The sequence below is a fragment of the Loxodonta africana genome, chromosome 7 (assembly GCF_030014295.1).
Source record: "Loxodonta africana isolate mLoxAfr1 chromosome 7, mLoxAfr1.hap2, whole genome shotgun sequence".
In the NCBI taxonomy this organism is placed as follows: Eukaryota; Metazoa; Chordata; class Mammalia; order Proboscidea; family Elephantidae; genus Loxodonta; species Loxodonta africana.
In genome coordinates, this window is record NC_087348.1 from 130,076,357 (window position 1) to 130,101,502 (window position 25,146).

Sequence of the window (25,146 nt, forward strand, 5' to 3'; positions counted from 1 at the left end):
TTTATTGAAAGCAAGACGCTCATCTTACATATCATCTGCTTTCCCCCTATCATTGATCAGAATGACTGGCACGTAGTAGATGCTTAATAAATGTTTGAATAAATGATGGTATATTTTAAAAGCCTTCTAGAGAAGTCAGAAAGCCTCTCTTTAGTCATTTTTTGTTTTTTCCAGGAAGTTCTTACTCTTACCATGCCCTGACAAACTCCCTCCTTTTACAGATCAAATCTCATTGTCTTGTTCTGAACTCAGAGATGTCAAAGGAGAAAATCTCGTACTCTGTTAGGAGAAAAAGAAAAGGAGTTTTATTGAAGAATAATACAGCTCAAGCTGGGCAGTTCTAAGTAAAAATACAAAGCACACCATCATTCAAGAGGAGAGAGGGGTCTATATACATAGAGAACAAAAGAAAATTAAGGGGTTAATAATTGATTATAGATAAGATTACCTTCAGTTTGAAGTCCTTTGAAATGTAAAGGTTGGCCACTTGTCTAGGAGGGAGTGAGTTTCCACCTAGCTGAGTGGCACCAGCCAGTTTAGTTATGTAGTCATGAACACATTTTTCTCAGGAACAAATTGTTTATATTTTAACACATTCTTCCCGTTGAACAAATGGTTTACATCCTGACCTTTTGCTTCCTGGGAATGCATGTTGGTCCCATCATTCTGACGTCTGGCACAAGTACCTTCAGTCTGAAACTTTTCCGTTTACAGAGGTAAAATTAAGCTGCTCTAACATTCTCTTTATGAACATGAAAACCTATATCCTCCTTTCACCTTCATGCTGTGATGTTTAAAAAATCCCCATTTCAGTGGAGATTTAAATGCCTTCATTAAAAAAACTTTGCTCTCTAGTTACATATGTTAGGACTGTTTGCTTGGACTCATTTTTGGAATCCATTTTTCTTGTTTAAAAAGAGGAATAAGAAATGGAGGTATCATTCGAAGCCGATTACTTTTGGAGTCGATGTCTTCTGAAAAAACGACATGATCAAGAGAAAGAGCCTATTTCAGAACAGAGAGCAAGCATCCTGATCAGAGTCCCAGAATCATTTTCTGTGGAATGAGTTTTAATATTTGAAGGTTAGAAAGGTGCACTCAAGCTGAGCACAGTGTACGAAAACAGCCTCCTTTTGCTAAGCGAATTACTTTGGAAGTGATTCAGTGTTGGATTCAGAAAGAGTTGTGCTGTCTCTCAGAGGAGAAGGCTGAGGGGAAACTGTAGTTTTTGCCAGTGAGATACCAGTTATCCATCCAAACCCATCAATCAATGGTGGCTATCAGAAATGAGATTGAATGTCCTGATTCTTCTGATAATAGTCAGGGAAATGAAGACATCCTGGAGAATGGCCAGAAGCAGAGAAGCCATTGGGTTTCAACATTCTCCCCTAGAGGTGGGCTTTAAGATACTGTCAAAGAAGAAAACCTAGTACTGTGTTAGGAGTGAAATAAAAGGAGTTTTATTGAGGAATAACACAGCTCGAGCTGGACTGCACTAAGTAAAAATACAAAGCACTCTGTCATAGATGGAATTGTGTCCCCCCAAAATGTGTATCAATCTGGCTACGCCCATCATTCCTAGTTTTGTGTGATTGTTCACCATTTTGTCATTGAATGTGATTTTCCTATGTGTTGTAAATCCTGTATGATGTTGATGAGATGGGATTAGCACCAGTTATGTTAATGAGACAGGACTCGATCTACAAGATCGGATTGTGTCTTGAACTAGTCTCTTTTGAGATATAAAAGAGACAAGTGAACAGAGAGGCGTGGGGATCTCATACCCCCAAGAAAGCAGTACCTGGACCAGAGTGTGTTCTTTGGACCTGAGGTTCCTGCTCAGAGAAGCTCCTAGATCAAGGGAAGTTTGATGACAAGGACCTTCCCCTAGAACCAACGGGGAGAGAAAGCCTTCCCTTAGAGCTGGTACTCCGAATTTGGACTTCTAGCCTTCCAGACTGTGATAGAACAAAATTCTCTTTGTTAAAGCCATCCATTTGTGGTATTTCTATTGCAGCGGCACTAGATAACTAAGACACACTCCACTATTTTCAAGCAGAGAAAGGGGTTCATATACATAGAGAACAAAAGAAAGGTAGGGGCTAATGATTGATTATAAATAAGATTAGCTTCAGCTTGAAGTCCTTTGAAATGTAAAGGTTGGACACTTGGCCAGGAGGGAATGAGTTACCACTTAGGTGAGTGGCACCAGCCTGTTCCTTTATATGTGATTGCAGTCATGAACACATCTTTCCTTTGGGAACAAATCGTTTACATCTTGATACATTCTTCCTATGAACAAATGGTTTACATCCTGAGCTTTTGCTTCCTGGGAATGCATGTTGGGCCTGTCATTCTTATGTCTGACACGAGTGCCTCCAGTTTAAAACTTTTCAGTTTATAATGCTTTCCCTAGGATCCTGCTTACTTAGTATTTACTCTCAAACATTCTCTAAGAAACTCAAAGAATTTTTCAAATGCCACCATATTTACTGGGTCTTTTTGACAGAAGGAACATTTGCTGGGGGTTCTTTTCCAAATTGTGAATGTATATAAACAAAATTCATATTTAGAATAAATATCATATTTAGACTTAAATAACATTTCCCAAACACCTACCATGTCCTTGGCACTGTGCTGTTTTTATAGATGTGGCTTTCATGTAATTTTCTCAACAACATTGTGAAGTAGATATTAACATCCCCATTTTACAGATAAGAAAATTGAAGGTCAGGAAAGTTATGCAACTTTTCAAAGACATTGCGCAAGAATCAGATTCTTGGATTCAAAAGCATGTTCTTTGACTCCAAGTCTTATATTTTTTCCACCTTGCTGTGCATAAGACCTTGTAAATGTGCCAAACCTCAGGAAACTGGAGGTATTTTCTAACTTAAGACTAACAACCACTTTTGGTAAAATGATTTTGTACTCTACTGCTCTTTGTTTCTTATCTATGAATTAAATAGGGTGTGAACCACATGATTTCAGGTCGCACACACTGGTTGGAGGCTTCACCTTGGAATTTGAAGTATTTTTAGAGCATGTGAAATCATCTGCTCGTATATAACCACACTTATTGAAGTAATCCTGGCAGGTTGTAGACCAGGGCTCTCACATTTGAGTAAAAGTTTGCCAAAAAAGTATGCAAAAAGAATACTCCTGACACATGCCAAAGCACAAATGTATTAAAGTATGTGGCCTGATGGGGGAAAAACATGTTGTCTGATTGTGACATCATATGCATGGGAATAATGGTAAAAGTTAAAGAAAGAGAAATGTTATGCAGATCGTGAAGGACCTTGGATATTATGCTAGCAAGTTCAGATTTCTATAAACAATGGGAAATTATTAAGTGATTTTAATTGAGGAAGAAACTGTTGGAGTTAAAATTAGAAGGGAAAGAGAATCGAGATAAGTGTCAAGTTAGATGCTTATTTGATACCGCAGATGAGAAAGATGAGGGATTGAACTGAAGAACAGTAATGGATAAGAAGGAGCACAGTTTCAAGGGATTATTAAGAGTGGACCAGACTGAGTAAAGCATAGGGGAGTAGGGCTTCATACATTGATTCCAGATGAAAACGGACTGCTGCCACACTATAATTTCACCCAGGGGTGACATTAAGAAACAGGGGTAAGGAAAAATTTTCCCAGTGAATAAAAATTTGCGCAATGTGCTTGATCATTAACTTTGTGAAGAGAGAGAAGTAGCACAAGATAAGGATATATACCATTCATGGACAGTGATGAATGGCTTTGTTGGTTGATCAGGGTTCTGGAAGGAGCAAGACTGGAAAATTGGGGACACAAAGAAGGTCTGGGGAAAAGACTTATGGACTGACGTAGGGGAGTAGGCACAAAGTATGATGATCTTTGCATTGTATGCTAACGCCCACTAGAAACCAAGTAAACCATTCCGACTCCTAGCGATTCCGACTCATAGTGACCCTAAAGGACAGAGTAGAACTGCCCCCATAGGGTTTCCAAGGAGCACTGGTGGATTTGAACTGGTGACCTTTTGGTTAGCAGCAGTAGCACTTAACCACTACACCACCAGGGTTTCCAACAACCAAGTGGACAGTATGAAATTCCCAGTAGATATCAGCTAGTCTCTGTTCTTGGCCTTCCAGTGTTGACATAATAGGCTCAGGAATAAAGTTTAGATAAGGTGGGCCTAACAGCATAGGCTCCTTCTCATTAGGCCAACAGTCTTAGTTATCGAATGCTAATATAACAGAAATACCACAAGTGGGTGACTTTAACAAACAGAAATTTATTTTCTCAATTTAGGAGGCTAGAATTCCAAATTCAGGGTGCTAGCTCTAGGAGAAGGTTTTCTCTCTTTGTCAGCTGTGGAAGACAGTCCTTCTTTGTCTCTTTTAGCTTCTGATTCTGGGCGATCTTCATGTGGCTTGTTCTTCCCCCATTTCTGCTTGCTAGTTAGCTTGCTTATTTAATCTCTTTTGTATCTGGAAAGAAGTTGACTCATGATATACCCTACACTAATCCTGCCTCATTAGCATAACAAAACAACCTATTCCCAAATGGGATTATAACCGCAGGCACAGAGGTTAAGATTTACAACACATATTTTTAGGGACACAATTCAATCCATAACACCAACCCAACTACTGCTGCTGTTGAGCTATTGAGTGTCTGACCTGCCAGCAACAGAGACCAATGCTGAGAGTCCCTTGATACTGTACATTGAGGAGACCATTTATCTGCTTGGAGGTAACTTTGATTAACCTAACTCATTCTGTCTTAGAAAGGAAGATGTTCTATCCTGATAGGGACTGACACACATGGGTATAGGTTTGCCTTTCTGCCTGCAGGACTCATCCAGAACCACTCTCTGAGGCCTCACAAAATATCTGATCTACTGGCATGGGATGCCACATAACATGGCCTGAGACCAAGGGAGCTTTTCACAGCAAAGACGTTGTGGCAGTGGGCACATAACAATGGAATCTTTCACAAACCAACTAACCAGAGTGGCTTTTTAAAGGCTCCAGCTTAAGGTGACATCCTGTGACAATGGGGTATCATCCTTCAGGATGTGGTATATAACTTAAATATTAGGCAATTACATACTGATATGTCCCCAACATGTAGATCCAAGAATCAAGGAATAAAAGTAGGAGTGGTTCTACTCACCATCATTCCTAGTGACCCACTTGAGAAATTTGTATTTCTCATCCCTTTGACTTTAGGTCTGTGTACCTAGTGGTCCTTGGTTCCAGAGGGGGTACACATCCCCCAGGAGACAGAGTGAGAGTTCCACAAAGCTCACAAATATGGCTGTCACTTAGTTACTCTGGTATCTTTGTATTATAAGACCTTTAAACAAGGGCAATTGAACCTAATTGTCATGAAGAGGTAGGACTCTTGCTACATAATGGGGAAATAAAGGAATGTGTTTAGGACTCACATATTTCACAGGGGTGTCTTTTAACTAAATGGACAGTATAGCAACTATAATCTGAGAAGGACCAGGTCTCCAGGGGCTCAGAACCCTCAGGAAAGAGAGTCTGGGTCACCTAACTAAACAATCCACCTAAATCAGCAGAAGTGCAGCTAGTGTAGAGAGGAATCTAATATGAGTAGTGGAGGAGGGAATTAATGATTATCAACTATGGCCTCAGTACCAACTACAGCAATGGTTTGTGCCACTAAATCTCCTCTTAGTTTTCTAGTAAGTATGACTGAAGTCCTAGAGAAGCTGTGCCTGGAAAGTATGAACTTAATATGAGAAGCAAGTGAATCTGAATAGTACAAGTGTCAGACTAGATTCCCTGCCCTGCTTAGATCCTCTTCATTAGTGTACCAATCCAATAGTAGCTGTAGGTTCTGGCTGCTAAAGGTGCATAGCTGCCCTTTAGGAGCAGGTAGCCATCTTGCCCAGGAGATATATCTCCAACCTCTCTCTAGGAGCAGCCAGCCACTAATGACTGACTGGTATGGGAGTATAAGAGGCTGGCCATTTTGATTCAAGGTGGTACCACTAGTTTCCATCAGAGAACACATCCTTGCTTAGCACTTTATCTCATCCTGCTTTCATCACTTTCTTTCCCATGAGAACGTACTACTAATAAATTACTTGAAGAAGAATCCCAGTTTCAGCTTCTGCCTCTTGGGAACCTGACTTGAGTCAGGAGGTCTGGCTTGGAGGGATAAATGTGGAATGGGGATCCCATAATGTAAATGGATAAGAATGCTCAAAATGAGAAGAAAAGAGGAATAAAGAAAAATTTTGAAGAGCACTAGCTTTAGATGGGAGTTCAGAAAAGGAATTTAGAGTACAGGATAGTAGAAGAGAGAGTGAAGGAACATTCAAAAAGCAGTAGAGCAGGGTGAGAGTATATTCTGGATTATAGCAATAAACTCCTAACTTCCTGCCTTGGATGTAGAAGCCAAAGAGAGTTTCACACAAAGATTGGCAATTGTCACAGGGAGGGCTGAGAAGAGATTATCGGATGTGGTGATTGGAAGTTCATTGGTATCCTCAAAGGAATAGTTTTATATTTACTACAAAATCTCTGGATATTCATGATTCAATTGATATTCATGACACCCCTCAGAGGGTTCTATGTGCTACTCACATCTTCCAACACTCTTCAACATGCACTGTTTTTCCTAGGTTTTCAGGTTGTAAGCATAGGGGCAGAGTCCCACCCAGTGCTGTCGAGTCGAATAAGATTTTTGTGTGCTCGTGTGCTATTGAGCATGAAAGTTGGTCTATAAAAAAAAGATGGATTATTTCATGAATGATGTGGCAACAAATGGCTGGCCATCTATAAACAATGAAGTAGGTTTTAAACTCACTTCTTAAATTTAAAATAATTCCACATGGACCAAAGATTTTAGCATCAAATATAAACTGTATGGAAGTCTCAGGAAAAATAAGAGAAATTTGTTAGCTTTGGAGTGGAGAGTATCTTCCTAAGTAAAATAGAACTCCAAAACCATCGATGAAAACACGTGAAAATTTAAAATTTCTTTAGAACAAAAATAATAGTCATGAATAGCTCGGGTTAGAACCCTGTCTATGTGCTTTACAAGCATTATCTCATTTCTCTAAACAAGCATCTGAGGTAAGTATTATTGCTACCCTCATTCTAAGCTAAGGCTCAAATAAAAATTAGGTAAATTCTATAATGTTACACAACAGTAATGGGCAGAGTTAGAATTTAACTCAGATGGTGTACTTCTAGAGCTTGTGTTTTATTTTTAACTTTTTAATAACAAAATTTAAACTTATACAAAATTGTGAAAATTGTTCAGTGAATTCTCATATATCCTTCATCCAGCTTCCTCTAATGTTGACAACTAACATAACCACAGTACAATTATCAAAACTAAGAAATTAAGATTGATATAATACTATTGAAACCTTGGTGGCATAGTGGTTAAGTGCTACGGCTCCCAACCAAAAGGTCAGCAGTTCAAATCCACCAGGCGTTCCTTGGAAACTCTATGGGGCAGTTCTACTCTGTCCTATAGGGCTGCTATGAGTAGGAATCGACTCGATGGCAATGGGTTTTTATAATACTATTAACTGCATTACAAATGTTACTTGGATTTTCTCAGTTCTACAAAAATATTTTTTTTGTCTGTGTGTGTGTTATGCAGGATCCAGTCCAATGTCTGGCATTGCTTTGAGTTGTCATGTCTTTGTAGTCTTCTCCAATTTGTGAAATTTCCCCTGTTTTTTCTTATCTTTCATAATCTTGACACTTTTGAAGTGCCAAAATACCTGGTCAGGTATTTTCTAGAATATCTCTCAGTTTGTATGTATCTGATGTTTCCTCATGATTAGACTGTGATGATGCTTTTTTTGGCAACAATACCACAGAGGTGATGTGGCCTTCTCAATGTATCATATCATGGCGTACATGGTGTCAATATGTCTTATTGATAATAAGGGTAATTTATTTTATTATTTTATTGTACTTTAGATGAAGGTTTACAGAACAAACTAGCTTCTCATTAAACAGTTAGTACACATATTATTTTATGACATTGGTTAACAACCCCATAACATGTCAACACTCTCCGTTCTTGACTTTGGGTTCACGTTTACGGGCTTTCCTGTTCCCTCCTGCCCTCTAGTCCTTGCCCCTGGGCTGGTGTGCCCCTAATAAGGGTAACTTTTATAATTTAGTTAAGGCAGTATCTGCCAGGTTTCTCCAGTGCAAAGTTACTATTGTTCCCTTCTTTTTTTAATTTTTATTATTCTTTAAGTGAAAGTTTACAAATCAAGTCAGTCTCTCATGCAAAAATTTATATACACCTTGCTATATACTCCTAATTACTCTCCCCCTAATGAGACAGCACACCCCTTCCCTCCACTCTCTCTTTTCGTGTCCACTCGGCCAGCTTCTGACCCTCTCTGCCCTCTCATCTCCCCTCTAGAGAGGAGATTCCAGTATAGCCTCATGCGTTTACTTGATCCAAGAAGCTCATTCTTCACCAGTATCATTTTCTATCCCATAGTTCAGTCCAGTCCCTGTCTGAAGAGTTGGCTTCAGGAATGGTTCCTGTCTTGGGCTAACAGAAGGTCTGGGGGCCATGACCACCAGGGTCCTTCTAGTCTCTGTCAGACCATTAAGTCTGGTCTTTTTATGAAAATTTGGGGTCTGCATCCCACTGCTCTCCTGCTCCCTCAGGGGTTCTCTGTTGTGTTCCCTGTCAGGGCAATCATCGGTTATAGCTGGGAACCATCTAGTTCTTCTGGTCTCAGGCTGATATAGTCTCTGGTTTATGTGGCCCTTTCTGTCTCTTGGGCTCATAATTACCTTGTGTCCTTGGTGTTCTCCATTCTCCTTTGATCCAGGTGGGCTGAGAACACTTGATGCGTCTTAGATGGCCGCATGCTAGCATTTAGACCCCAGATGCCACTCTCCAAAGTGGGATGCAGAGTGCTTTGTTAATAGACTTTATTATGCCAGTTGACTTAGATGTCCCCTGAAACCATGGTCCCCAAACCCTGCCCCTGCTATGCTGGCCTTCGAAGCGTTCAGGTAATTCAGGAAACTGCTTTTGGTTTAGAACAGCTGTGCTGACCTCACGTATACTGTGGGTTGTCTTTACCTTCACCTAAAATAGTTCTTATCTACTATTTAATTAGTGAATACCCCTCTCTCTCCCTCCCTCCCTTCCTCACTCCCTCTCCCTTCTCGTAACCATCAAAGAATATTTTCTTCTGTTTAAACTGTTTCTCCAGTTCTTAGAATAGTGGTCTTATACAATATTTGTCCTTTTGCAACAGATTAATTTCACTCAGCATAATGCCTTCCAGATTATTCCACGTTATGATGTTTCATAGATTCATCACTCTTCTTTATCCATGCATAGTATTCTGTTGTGTGAATATACTACAATTTATTTATCCATTCATCCATTGATGGGCACCTTGGTTGCTTCCATCTTTTTGCTATTGTAAACAGTGCTGCAGTGAACATGGGTATGAATGTATCTGTTCTCGTAAAGGCTGTTGTTTCTCTAGGATATATTCCAAGGAGTGGGATTGCTGGATCGTATGGTAGTTCTAGTTTTTTAAGGAAGTGCCAAACCAATTTCCAATGTGATTGTACCATTTGACATTCCTATCAGCAGTGTATAAGTGTTCCAGTCTCTCCACAACCTCTCCAACATTTATTATTTTGTGTTTTTTGGATTAATGCCAGCCTTGTTGGAGTGAGATGTAGTTTTGATTTGCATTTCTCTAATGGCTAATGATCGTGAACATTTCCTCATGTATCTGTTGGCTACCTGAATGTCTTCTTTAGTGAAGTGCCTGTTCGTATCTTTTGCCCATTTTTTAATTGGGTTATTTGTCTTTTTGTAGTTGAGTTTTTGCAGTATTATGTAGATTTTAGAGATCAGGCGCTGATCAGAAATGTCACAGCTAAAAACTTTTTCCCAGCTGTAAGTAATCTTTTTACTCTTTTGGTGAATTCTTTGGATGAGCATAGGTGTTTGATTTTGGTAGGTCCCAGTTATCTAGTTTGTCTTCTGCATTGTTAGTAATGTTTATGCCATGTATTAGGGCTCCTAATTTTGTCCCTATTTTTTCTTCCATGATCTTTATTGTTTTAGATTTTATATTTAGGTTTTTTGGTCCATTTGGAGTTAGTTTTGTGCATGGTGTGAGGTATGGGTCTTGTTTCATTTTTTTGCAGATGGATATCCAGTTATGCCAGCACCATTTATTGAAAAGACTGTCTTTTCTCCATTTATCTGACTTTGGGCCTTTGTCAAATAGCAGCTGCTCATATGTGGTTGGATTCTCGATTCTGTTCCATTGGTCTGTGTATCTGTTATTGTACCAGTACCAGGCTATTTTGACTACTGTGGCGGTATAATAGGTTCTAAAATCAGGTAGAGTGAGGCCTCCCACTTTGTTCTTCTTTTTCAGTAATGCTTTACTTATCCGGGGCCTCTGTCCCTTCCATATGAAGTTGGTGATTTGTTTCTCCAACACATTAAAAAATGTCATTGGAATTTGGATCAGAATTGCATTGTATCTATAAAAAAAATATCTATAGACCGCTTTTAGTAGAATAGACATTTTTATAATGTTAAGTCTTCCTATGTGTGAGCAAGGTATGTGTTTTCACTTATGCAGGTCTCTTTTGGTTTCTTGCAGTAGTGTTTTGTAATTTTCTTTGTATAAGTCTTTCAAATCTCTGGTAAGGTTTATTCCTAAGTATTTTATCTTCTTGGGGGCTACTGTAAATGGTACTGATTTGGTGACTTCCTCATCGATGTTCTTTTTGTTGGTGTAGAGGAATCCAACTGATTTTTGTATGTTTATCTTGTATCCTGATAGTCTGCTGAACTCTTCTATTAGTTTCAGTAGTTTTCTTAAGGATTCTTTAGGGTTTTCTGTGTATAAGATCTCGTCATCTGCAAATAGAGATACTTTTATTTCTTCTTTGCCAATCTGGATGCCCTTTATTTCTTTATCTAGCCTAATTGCTCTGGCTAGGACCTCCAGTACCATGTTGAATAAGAGTGGTGATAAAGGGCATCCTTGTCTGGTTCCTGAACTCAAGGGAAATGCTTTTTCAGGCTCTCTCCATTTAGGATGATGTTGGCTATTGGTTTTGTATAAATGCCCTTTATTATGTTGAGTAACTTTCCTTCTATTCCTATTTTCCTGAGAGTTTTTATCATGAACGGGTGTTGAAGTTTGTCAAATGCCTTTTCTGCATCAATTGATAAGATCACGTGATTCTTGTCTTTCGTTCTATTTATATGATGGATTACATTGATTGCTTTTCTAATGTTGAACCATCCCTGCATATCTGGTATGAATCCCATTTGGTCATGATGAATTATTTTTTTGGTACGTTGTTGAGCTCTATTGGCTAGAATCTTGTTGAGGATTTTACCTCTATGTTCATGAGGGATATAGGTCTGTAATTTTCTTTTTTTTTTGTTGTGTCTTTACCTGGTTTTGGTATCAGGGATATGGTGGCTTCATAGAATGAGTTTGGTAGTATTCCATCCTTTTGTGTGCTCTGAAATACCTTTAGTAGTAGTGGTGTTAACTCTTCTCTGAAAGTTTGATAGAACTCTGCAGTGAAGCTATCCAGGCCAGGGCTTTTTTTTGTTGGGACTTTTTTGATTACCTTTTCAATGTCTTCTTTTGTTATGGGTCTATTTAGTCGTTCTACCTCTGTTTGTGGTAGTTCTGATAGGTAGTGTATTTCTAGGAATTCATCCATTTTTTCTAGGTTTTCAAATTTGTTATAGTTTTTCATAGTAATGTGTTATGATTCTTTTAATTTCAGCTGGGTCTGTTGTGATATCACCCATCGCATTTCATATTCAGGTTATTTGCTTCCTCTCCTGTTTTTCTTTTGTCAGTTTGGCCAATAGGTTATCCATTTGGTTATGTTTTCAAAGAACCAGCTTTTGGTCTTGTTGATTCTTTCAATTGTTTCTCTGTTTTCTATTTCAGTTAATTCTGCTCTAATTTTTATTATTTGCTTTTTTCCTGATGCCTGAGGGTTTCTTTTGTTGCTCTCTTTCTATTTCTTCACGTTGTAGGGATGATTCTTTGCTTTTGGCCCTTTTTTCTTTTTGTATGTGTGCCTATATTGATAAAAATTGACCTCTGAGCACTGTTTTCGTTGTGTCCCAAAGGCTCTGATAGGAAGTGTTTTCATTCTCATTGGATTCTATGAATTTCTTTATTCCATTCGTAATGTTTTCTACAACGCAGTCTTTTTTGAGCAGGGTATCCAAGTGTTTGATTTCTTTTCCCTGCTTTTTCTGTTACAGATTTCCACTTTTATGGCCTTATGGTCAGAACATTTCGATTTTCTGGATTCTGCTAAGGCTTGTTTTATGACCTGATATGTGATCTATTGTAGAGAATGTTCCATGTGCACTAGAAAAGAAAGTATACTTGACTGCTATTGGGTGGAGTGTTCTGTATATGTCTACAACGTTACACTGGTTGATTGTGGCATTTAGATTTTCCATGTCTTCTTTCTGGATGTCCTGTCCTTCACCGAAAGTGGTATATTGAAGTGTCCTAGTATAATTGTGGAGCTGTGTATCTCACTTGTCAATGCTGTTAGAGTTTATTTTATGTATCTTGCAGCGCTGTCATTGGGTGCATAAATATTTAATATGGTTGTTTCTTCCTGTATATTGTCCCTTTAATCATTATATACTATCCTTCCTTGTCCTTTGTGGTGGATTTAACTTTACAGCCTATTTTGTCAGAAATTAATATTGCCACTCCTGCTCTTTTTTGATTGTTGTTTGCTTGATATATTTTTTCCATCCTTTGAGTTTTAGTTTGTGTCTCTAAGTCTAAGGTGTGCCTCTTGTAGGCAGCATATAGACGGATTATTATTTTTTTTTATCCATTCTGCCACTCTGCATCTCTTTATTGGTGCATTTAGTCCATGTACATTCAATGTAATTACGGATAGGTATGAATTTAGCGCTGTCATTTTGATGTCTTTTTTCCTGTGTTGTTGACAGTTTCTTTTTTCCACTTAATTTTTTGTGCTGAGCAGGTTATCTTTATATATTGTCATTTCCTCACATTCCTTGTTGTTGCTTTTGTTTCTGCTGAGTCTCTTTTTTTTTTTTCTTGTATTTTATTTTGACGTTTAGGATAATTTGTCTCCTTTGTGGTTACTTTCCCCATATTTTTCTAAATTAAAAAAAAAAAGTTTATACCTAACTTTTATTTCTTTACATCGCCTTGTCTTCCTCTCCGTATGAAAGCTCTATGACTACATTTCTTAGTCACTCTTTATTGTTTTAGTGTTGTCTTCTTTTACATAACAACATCGCTGTTTCCCTGTTTTGAGCTTTTTTTTTTACCTTTATTTATTTTTGTGATTTCCCTGTCTGGGTTGATATCTGAGTGTTCTGTCCAGTGTTGTAGTCTTGGTTTGATACCTGATATTATTGATTTTCTCACCAAAGAACTCTCTTTAGTATTTCTTGTAGTTTTGTTTTTTATGAATTCCCTAAACTTCTTTTTATCTGGAAATGTCCTAATGTTACCTTCATATTTGAGAGACAGTTTTGCTGGACATATGATTCTTGGCAGGCAATTATTTTCCTTCAGTGCTTTATATAAGTCATCCCATTGCCTTCTTACCTGCATGGTTTCTGCTGAGTAGTCTGAGCTTATTCTTATTGACTCTCCTTTGTAGGTGACTTTTCATTTATCCCTCGCTTCTCTTAAAATTCTCTCTTTATCTTTGGTGTTGGCAAGTTTGATTATGCCTTGGTGACTTTTTCTTAAAATCTACCTTATGTGGAGTTTGATGTGCACCTTGGATAGATATCTTCTCATCTTTCACGATATGAGGGAAGTTTTCTACCAACAAATCTTCAACAATTCTCTCTGTATTTTCTGTCATCCCTCCCTGTCCTGGTACTCCAATCACTTGTAGGCTATTTCTCTTGATAGTGTCCCATATGATTAAGGTTTGTTCATTTTTTAAAATTTGATTTTTCTTCAAGTATATTGGTGCCAAGTGCTTTACCTTCAAGTTGAAAAATTCTGCCTTCCACTTGCTCAATTCTGTTCCTCTAACTTTCTGTTGAGTTGTCTAATTCTGTAATTTTATTGTTAATCTTCTGAATTTCTGATTGCTGTCTGTCCATGGATTTGTCCAGCTTATTAAATTTTTCATTATGTTCCTGAATAAGCTTTTTTAATTTCTTCAACTGCTTTATCTGTGTGTTCCTTGGCTTTGTTCTGCGTATTGCCTGATTTCCTTCCTGATGTCTTGAAGGGTTCCGTATGTTAATCTTTTGTATTCTGCCTCTGGTAATTCCTGGAAGGCACTTTCATCTAGAAGATCCCTTGATTCTCTGTTTCAAGATCTTGTTGAAGCGATCATGGTCTGTCTCTTTATGTGATTTGATATTGACTGTTGTCTCCAAGCCATCTATAAGTTATTGTATTAGTTTATGTTTGCCCACTGTATCCTAGCTTCTTGCTTTGATTGTTTTGATATGCCCAGATGGCTTGAGTGAGCTAGCTTGATTATTTTCACCTTTGAAGCTTTGACATCCTGTCACCAAATGACTACAGCTGTTATCAGGTGTATCAGTCTAGGAGTCCATTCAGTTTTCTTGTATGCATTCAGCTCAGGTGTCCCAGTAGCAGCTCATCAAGTGTGTGGTACAGGCTTATCTAATATCTAGCTAATGCAAACCCCTCTCCTTCCCTCCCTCCCTCCGCCCCTCTTGTAATCATCAAAGAATATTTTCTTATCTGTTTAAACTATTTCTCCAGTTCTTAGAAAATGGTCTTATACAATATTTGTTCTTTTGCAACTGACTAGTTTCACTCAGCATAATGCCTTCCAGATTCCTCCATGTTATGAAATGTTTCACAGATTAATCACTGTTCTTTATTGATGCATAGTATTCCATTGTCTCACTCATATTTAAAGTATTGCAAATAATTAGGATGTATGTGTGCATGTGTGTGTGCGTGTGTGTTTACATTTAACAGTTCTGAAGTTGGGCATGTCATATATGAGGTAGAAGTAGAGTCCACTCTGATAATCTCCCCTATCCTTAATGTCCAGAATAGGGAGTCAGATACTCACATGTAGTAGGCAATCAGGGGATATGTTTGTGTGGAACATAATTCCAGGGGAGATGGATTTTGAGCCCAGATCCAAATGTCTAGCTACCTTCGCTTGGAAGTTTGTTTACTTCTATTTCTAACCTCATTGTGGTAGCTCTGAGTTGTGAGTTGTTCACTGCATGGCCATTCTTTAAGACCTTTGCTCCTGAATTGCCTTGGGGCAGTCTAGGAAAATTACAGCTTCCGCTGCTGTGGTTAATATGTCAAAGAAAGAAACAGAATTATTTCCTGCCAGAAGCTGGACTCTAAGTATGAAATATAAGAAAGACTTGAATGCATCTGGGGTTTGCTATTGCTGTCATCTTTGGGTAATGTTCATTAAATTCCGAGCATGTCCGTGCCATCATTTTGATACTACCAGGGGCATTACAAAGCTCTTAGTGCAGGCACTGGTGTTGTGAGAAATATGTTTGTTTTATTTTTAAGAAATTTCTTAAAAGGATGCTTATATAGGGGAATCCTAGCGTTGGATTCCCATAGGTCTCCTTTCCTTTCTTTCACTAGCATATCCAGAAAGAGCTCTTTGCATTTCTGATGCTAGCTCTGGCTCCAGCACTGGAAGGTTATTCTGCCGCCAGGACTGGATGTTCACTTATTTGGAGGTGGTAGCTGCAGGAAGCAGTTGGGGTTAAGTGAATGGATTTGGGAGTTAGGTAAGATGTCAAAAGCTGGGCCTATTTCTTCATTTGTAAAATGTAATAATTCTTCCTTTTAAAGCTGCTATGAAGATTAAATGGATAATTTATGCAAAATTCTTAGCACAAATTTTGGAATGTTATTACGTAGCAAACAATTTGTAATTATTATTGTTATTGTTAGTGGGTATGTATTTCTAATGGAAACCCTGGTGGCATACTGGTTAAGTGTTTGGCTGCTAACCAAAACGTCAGCAGTTTGAATCTACCAGTTGCTCCTTGGAAACCCTATGGGGCAGTTTTACCCTTTGCTGTAGGGTTGCTATGAGTTGTAATCCACTTGACAGCAATGGTTTTTTTTTTTTTTTTAATGTATTTCTAAATTCCAAATAACACTGAATATTTTGGTCATAATTGCTGCTTTGTTTTCATTCTGCCCTTCCTCACATTACAACCCATGTGATATTTTTAGGTCCAGAGTCACTTTTTGGAGGCAGTAAATATCCAGCTATTGCACATTTGGAGGACCTTGCATCATTTGGTGCTGACAAACGCCACAGTGACAGCAGGAGCCAGAGTTTCCTTTGAAGTTACAGGCAGACCATGGCCTGGTTGCCATTTGCTGCCTCTCCTCTTTCCAGTACATCTCCCACCCTCACAGCATAGACACAATGACACAATGTAAGCTCATCCTAAGGCTGAATTTAGGATTTCAGATGTGGAGCTGCCAGAAAACAATTCTGCCTAGAGTTTGTCTCTATTCATCCACATGGGATGCCATTCCAGTGATAAACCCATCTGGGTCTCTGCTGTTCAGACAGATGGTAATTGATTGTTTTTTACTAAAAATTGCAGTCAAAATTATTCTCTAAAGATATTGCTGATGAGCATATGGCCACAACGTAAACACTTAAGATTATAGGTTATCCACAGGCCTCAAGGATCGTGGTGAAGGTTGTCAGAGGCAGCCTGACTCTATCCCCAAGTGTGTGTTGATGAGAGTGATGAGCCTTGCAGAGGACAGTTCCCTCCCATTTGGATTCCTTCCTTGTGCTCTCCTCAGTGGTCTCAGGGAAATTCTGAGTTGGTTGGATATTGAGATGTTTGTGCTTCAGCTTCTCTGATAAAAATCTCTGATAGATTGTGACAATTACGGTGTTTTTTTTTTTTGTGGTTGTTAATTATAAAAGGAATGCATGATTACTATAGAAAAATTATAAATATATATTACTTGATGGAAAAAAAAGTCACCCTCTCTCACCCCTCCCTCAAATGTCCTGTCATCCAAAGACAATCACCATTTGAGTTTTGCTTTTTTCCTTCAAGGCCCCCCCACCCCCCATAATCAGGTTATGGCAGGCATAGTTGGTTGACTACTCAACAGCTATTAGCCTTCCTTCTTATCAGAGCCCTAATATTGTTGGTGAACATGTGTCCCAGGATAGTGAGATGGTGGGAGGGGAGGTTGGGAAAACATTTCTATCCCTGATAAAAATAGAATCAAACAAAGAGAATTTTGAATGCTGATATTTAAAGATATTCTGTCTGGAGGATTAGCAGCCCCTGCGACATGAAGCTACGTGCCTCAGTATGCCAGTCAATACCTTGAGGATGATGGAGTGGGAGGTTGAAAGGAATCTGAGTCTTTGATGATGTTGTGGAGCTGGCTAGCCAACCCAACTTCTGACTAATAAACAATAATGTCAGAATGGTGTGAACCAGTGTTAGGTTTTTTCTTTGTTGTTGTTGTTACTTGATGTTGAACACTTACTCTCTGATACACACTTCTTTTGAAACACTGTGTTGAGTGAGGCATCAACTGCGAGGCTGAAGAAAAGACTTGTTACAAGAACTAGGGAAGTGTTAGAATTATCTGGGCTCAGGCAGGTGTCACAATCTGTGCTTTGTGCCCCTAAGATGTTGTATCTTGATTAAATGTTACACTAGTGAAGGAAAATGAGGCAGCTCTTTACTCATGTGCATATGTATCTTTTGGAGCACAGATTTTTTATGAATTATTTGCATTACTGGCCTTCTTAGAATTTATTTTGAAAAATGTTTGAAGGCTGGCGATTGTGATGGTAGAAACAATGCTGGCCATATTCTACTCTGGAGTCAGTGAATTGCCATTTGTTTCCTCCCGGAAATGGTAAGACACAGTTCATTTGCTTTTGAACAAGTATGGTAACATCCTGTAGGGAATGTTGTTTTGGCTACTGGTCAAGGCTTATCTGATTCTATAGGGCATGGTTAAAATAAAAAGGAAGAGAGTGATGAGCTTTTTTCCTGCAGAAAATTGGTAGAGTAAAATCAGATGAGAATGTGATAACCTACAACATCTTGTAAAAGGTATGTGTTGGGGCCAACAATAACCCTACAATAATACGGATGTTATTGTTGTTTCAGGCCACTTGAGTCAGCCCCCAACTCATGGCGACCCCATGCACAACTGAACAAAATGCTGCCTGGTCCTGGGCCATCCCCGTGATTGGCTGCAGATCAGACAGTTGTGATCCATAGAGTTTTCACTGGATGATTTTTGGAAGTAGATTGCCAGACCTTTCTTCCTAGTCCATCTTAGTCTGGAAAGCTCTGCTGAAATCTGTTCAGCATCATAGCAACACACAAGCTTCCCCTCACAGACAGATGGTGGCCATGCATAAGGTGTATTGGACAGGAATCGAACCCGGTCTCCTGCATGAAAGGCAAGAATTCTATCACTGAACCACACCAGTGGCCCCATATTATTGAACTCTTAGAATATACCTATCACTTTGCGTTTCTCTCATTCAATTTAATCCTTACAGGTAAAGTGGCTTTAATTCGTTTATAGGAGACTATTGGGCTTCCCACTTAAACATGAGGAACCTATTGCCATCGGGTGGATTCCAACTTATAGCGACCCTATAGGACAGAGTGGAACTGCCCCATAGGATTTCCCAGGTTGTAAATCTTTACAGAAGCATACTGCCACATCTTTCTTCTGTGGAGTGTCTGGTGTGTTTGAACTGCCAACCTTTCACTTAGCAGCTGAGTACTTAACCACTGTGCCATCAGGGCTCTCTGACTTAAACATGAGAGGGAGCCTTAAGTAGAAGCCACTCTAATTGTGGCTGTTTCTTTCCCATTGTTCTCCCCAATTTCTGTATTTTCTTAGTCATCAATAAAAGCCACCTATTTTTTATTTTTCTACTAGGTGAATATGTGATCAATTCTATTCTATATATCTGATATATTGATGCTGAGGAGAGTTAGAAATCAATGTGGAAAACATGAAAGCTGACTCACAATATACACAAGAAGTCAATTTCCAGGTGAATTATGTATCTAAATGTGAAGATAAAGTGGGAGAATATCTTCAAGAATTTGGTAAGGGAAGATTTCTTAAAGAGGAAACAAAAAGCACTAACAATAAGGACCAAAACTCTTTGCTGTTGAGTCGATTCTGACCCATAGGAGCCCTATAGAACAGAACTGCCCCATAGGGTTTTCAAACTGCCCACCTTTTGGTTAGCATCTGAGCTCTTAACCAGTGTGTCACTAGGGCTTCAACAATAGAGGAAGTGATTTTTAAATTACACTAAACGAAAGTGAAGACCTTTTGTTCTTCAAAAGACATCATTAAGAGAGTGTGATAGACACCGTACTGTGTCACTCAGGTTCTTCAGTGAAGAACTTATTGCTGTGAGCACTGCTGACAGGCAGCTGTCAGCCCCTTCAGGAATTGTCTCAGCTGCAGAGAGCTTGCCTTGCCCAAGATCACACCCCTCCCTGGGTGCTACACAGCCAGTGACTGATGCAGAAGTATAAGGGTCTGGCCATCTCCACCCAACTCAGGACAACTCTGATGGGCTGTTCTCGCTCCAGAATTCCCTGTGGGCACAGCTGAGGTTGTTGGTCCTGTATCACAGACTGACTTCTCTCTCTGTCCAATCCCGCTTCTGGCTTTTCCCTTCCACAGCTGTTGAACCACAGGGGACTCCTTAATAAACACTCTTCATGCTGAACTTTGTCTCCCGTGGAACCCAACCTGTGACAGAATAAAAAGGAAACCCTCAGAGTCAGGTAAAATATTTATAATTCATATAATTGACAAAGGATTCATGTGCAGAATTTGTAAGAAACTTCTAAAAGTCATTGAGAAATATAAGGGACCCAATATAAAAATGGGCAAGAGATTTGAACAGCCAGTACACAAAAGAAGGTATCCAAAATGACCAAGAAGCATGAGTAAAGATTTTTAGCAATCAGAGAAATGCAAAATAAAACCACAATGAGATATCACTACCCACCCACCAGAATGGTTAACATTAAAAAAAAAGACTATTGACAGGAAGTGTCGGCGTGTATATCGAGCAGTAGAAACTCTTACACACTGCTGTTAGTGGTCTAAATTGATATAAACCATTTTGGAAAACAGATTGTCTACTAAGGTTCATGTGTAAACACTGTTATTCAGCAATTCCACTCTAGATATTTGCCTGAAAGAAATATGTGCACGTGTTTGGAAGCTAAGATGGTGGTTACCTTTGGGATACAGTGATTAGGAGAAGGCATGAAGTGGGGGGACGGAAAGTAGAGATGCTGTCATTGTTGTATGTGTTACTGTGTTAAAGTGTACATTTATGTTTTCTGCACTCTGCTGTATGTATGTTACATTTCACAATTTAAAAAAAGATACAGGGAATTGGCTGTAAAACCTAAAAAAGAACTCAAAGAGAAATTTCCTTCTCTACCAAAGCAAGAATGAATCAGAGAAATAATGAGGACTGGGGATGGAGAGTTTGGGTACAGGCAGAATGTCCACAGTGTGGTCCATACTGAAGGGGAAAACAGCTAAGAACATGTGGTGAGGGTATCAAGACAAGATCTTTATTTTCCAGAGTTGCATCAAGGTCATGACACATCATGAAATTACAGCAAAGTATTAACATCTCAATCATATATGATAGTGGAAAGAGGACTTGCTCTGTTATTTAACCTCTGAGTGTTTGTATCCTTCTTGCCAAATCACTTAACAAGACCCATCTCATGGTGTTATTATAAATAGATAAAATAAGGTACAGCCAATGTCTATAACATAGGTACTGCACATTAAAATTCCTTTGTTACTACACGCCCTTTTACAATCTTGTCATGCTGGCTTATTATTGTGAGTTTTGGGGTTGATATAACAGCTTTCTACCCACCCCTTCCCTGTCATGGAGGAACATGTGGCTTTAGAGATACAGTTCATGCTCATTAGTCACAGATTCTCATTATTGCAAATTTGACTACTCCCTAAAATTTACTTGTAACCCCCAAGTCAGCACTCAGAGCTTTTGTGGTCATCTACAGACATGCACAGTGTGGTGAAAATTTTCAGTTACTTAATGTGCTTGTTCCCAGCTGAGGTCAAAAGAGGAGACACTTCTTATTTCAGCTCTTATAATGTAAACAAATGTCCTTTTCCTGATCATATTTAGTGCCATGTTTTTCACATTTTTTGTTTCTTGTTTGCGGTTTAAAATGGCCCCCAAGCATGGTGATGAAGTGCTGTCTAGTGTTCTTAAGCACAAGAAAGCTGTGATGTGCCATATACAGAAAATATGTGTGTTAGGTAAGCTTTGTTGAGGCAGGGATTATAGTGCTGTCTGCCATGAGTTCCACGTTAATATATTAAGTAAAATGTCTTTAAATAGAAACACACATAGAATGCCCAAGGAAGCAGCAGTCAAGAAATCAGATGGTATTGCACTGGGCACATCTGCTCAAAAGACCTTTTTAAGGTGTTGAAAAGCAAAGATGTCACTTTGAGGACTAAGGTGCAGCTGACCCAAACCATGGTATTTGTAATCACCTCACATGCATGCGAAAGGAAGACAGAAGAAGAATTCATGCCTTTGAATTATGGTATTAATGAAGAATATTGAATATATTATGGGCTGCCAGAAGAATGAACAAATCTGTCTTGGAAGAAGTACAGCAAGAACACTCCTTAGAAGCAAGGATAGTGAGACTTCATCTTATGTACTTTGGACATGTTATCAGGAGGGACCAGTCCCTGGAGAAGGACACCATGCTTGGTAAAGTAGAGGTTCAGTGAAAGAGAGGAAGACCCTCAATGAGATGGATTGACACGGTAGCTACAACAGGGGGCTCAACAATAACAATGACTGTGAAGATGGCGCAGGACCGGGCAGTATTGCGTTCTGTTGTACATAGGGTCGCTATGAGTCAGAACAGACTCAAGGGCACTTAACAACAATAACAACAACAACATGTATTAATCTGTTGATGAAAATGTTGTGACCGAGGGCTCACAGAAACCTAACCCTGTATTTCCCCTAGGAGCAACGCTAAGGTATTCACTAATTCATTGTCCCTGGTGACTTTATAAAACATAACTACTGTGGATAATGAGAATTGACTCTACATTCTAGCTCCAGAGTTGAATTCAAGATTGGTTTAAGATGTTTGTCTGTTTTTTTTTTTTTTTTTTTGGTTTTAAGCTATTTATGGCAGGCTCAATCTCCTTGCCAGTGATTGTTTTTAACAATCAAGGCTAAACTTTCTCTTGCAACTCCTATCTTATGACCATGAGAAATTCAGCCTAAGAATGAAGATGACTCATGGCAGAGGACATTTCTGAGAGAACTGTAGGGAAACAAAGCTTAAATCTTACTCATGACACACCTGAAACACTTCCCTACTCCACTTCTGGACTTCTAGTTATATAAAAAATTTCATATTTCTTAAAGTCCAAATGGCTTGGGTTTCATACTGACTTGAGATCAAAGCCCTTCGATCTCCTTTATATGAAATGTTTTTAAACCCTGTATCTTTTTTTTTTATCTTTAGTTGATTTGGGAACTTAAGTGTAATACAGTGCAATTATCCCCATTAAATATCACTTAATTTTAGCCAGGCTATTCTGATTGGTTTGGAGTTTCTTTTGTGCCACTCATATTAGCAAAACTGCTTCACAAAGTCCTAGCTTCTAGGAAAAAAAAAAAAAATCTGCATGAGCATTGGTCTTCCCAACACAAAATAAGTAGGGTTCTGTTTCCTTATCCCTTTGTCGTAAACATCCCTCAGTCTTTCTTTCTTACTCTTGGGTCTTTATTGCTCTGTGCTACTGTCTCTGGGTCTCTGTGTCACTTCTTTTCCTTTTGTCCCTGTCTCACTCAGTTTCTGCATCCCTTGTTCATCTCTCTGTCTCCCTCTGTCTTTCTCTCTTCATATTGTCATTCTCTGTCTTTCTCTCTGTTTTCTTGCCAGTGTGGGGAGATTTTCTCTACTTGCCAGAAGGATTTGATGATTGTTTGGAACAGTGAGTAACTGCTGTGTGTTTCTGACTACCCTATTTTCTAAATGAGAGTTTTTATTGTGATTATGCTGTTCCTCTTCCGTCATTATTTATTGGGTGTGTTTGGGGGCAGATAGCTTATCTTTTTGTGTATAAGTTACTGGACCATCAGGAGCCCCATCTCAATATAATGGAGCATACTGCATAGCATCCAGAGATCCCGGACTTTGAGCTGAGTGGAGAGCCTGAATGAGACTTCAGAAGATACCTCTCATGAGAAGAAGGGTATACATGGATGGGTAGCCAAATCAACAAACTGTCAGAGATTGTTTGTTGCCCCTTTCCCACCCTACTGTTGCTAACATCTATTCTTTATTCTCTGATTCTATGCAAGGAGGTAATGAGGACAGTTATAAAGACTTCTTTTTTCCAGCCTTCTGTGCAGCTAGCTTTGGTCATGTGACTAAGTTCTGGCAATTGAGATATACATCACAATGTTGTGTGGGACTTTTGAGGAGACTTAGAGAGTTGATTCAGCTGTGAGGGTCACCCTTTTCTTTCCCACTTCCTTTTTTCTTTGGACAGGAATGTGAATGCAGTGACGGCATCCTCAAGAGCCATCTTGGCTCATATGGTGACCTTGACAATAAAATTCAAAGCTTGGATAGTAGAGTAGAATGAGAGAAGGAGCTCCTCTCTCTTCTTTTCTCTTCCATTTCATTTCATTCTCTTTCCTTTCTCTTCTTTCTGCCCCCAAAGCCATTATGGGGACGGTACAAGGAAAGCATTACATTGTGAGGTAAGAAAGGCTTCCATGTAGCAGGACTATTCAACTTGGAAAGTTGTAGTTGCTGCAGAATAAGGAAGGAAACTCTGTGAGGAGGTAGATTAGTGCATGGTATCAGAGCCCAAAAGAGGTAAGGAAACTATCTATGCTGGGGAGACAGGAGTGGCCAGGAAGAGAGTATCAGAGACAGAGTAGGAGGATGAGGAGAGAGTCTGTATGAAGGAGTGGGCTAGAAGCTTATCAGAGTCCAATCAAATGAGAGATGTATCATATGGAGAAGGAGCCCTGGTGGCATAGTGGTTAAGTGCTTGGTGGTTTGAACCCACCAGCTGCTCTGTAGGAGAAAGATGTGGCAATCTGCTTCCGTAAAGATTGTTGTTGTTGTTAGGTGCCGTTGAGTCGATTCTGACTCATAGCGACCCTATGCACAACAAAATGAAATACTGCTGGGTCCTGAGCCATCCTTACAGTCGCTGCTATGCTTGAGCTCATTGTTGCAGCCACTGTGTCAATCCAGCTCGTTGAGGGTCTTCCTCTTTTCCGCTGATCCGGTACTCTACCAAGCATGGTGTCCTTCTCCAGGGACTGATCCCTCCTGACAACATGTACAAAGTATGTAAGATGCAGTCTTACCATCCTTGCTTCTAAGAAGCATTCTGGTTGTACTTCTTCCAAGACAGATTTGTTCATTCTTTTGGCAGTCCATGGTATATTCAATATTCTTTGCCAACACCACAATTCAAAGGTGTCAATTCTTCGGTCTTCCTTATTCATTGGGCAGCTTTCACATGCATATGATGCAATTGAAAATACCATGGCTTGGGTCAGGCGCACCTTAGTCTTCAAGGTGACATCTCTGCTCTTCAATACTTTAAAGAGGTCCTTTGCGGCAGATTTACCCAATGAAATGCGTCTTTTGATTTCTTGACTGCTGCTTCCGTGGCTGTTGATTGTGGATTCAAGTAAAATGAAATCCTTGACAACTTCAATCTTTTCTCCGTTTATCATGATGTTGCTCATTGGTCCAGTTGTGAGAATTTTTGTTTTCCTTATGTTGAGGTGCAATCCATACAGAAGGCTGTGGTCTTTGACCTTCATTAGTAAGTGCTTCAAATCCTCTTCACTTTCAGCAAGCAAGGTTGTGTCATCTGCATAACGCAGGTTGTTAATGAATCTTCCTCCAATCCTGATGCCCCGTTCTTCTTCATATAGTCCAGCTTCTTGTATTATTTGCTCAGCATACAGATTGAATAGGTATGGTGAAAGAACACAACCCTGAAGCACACCT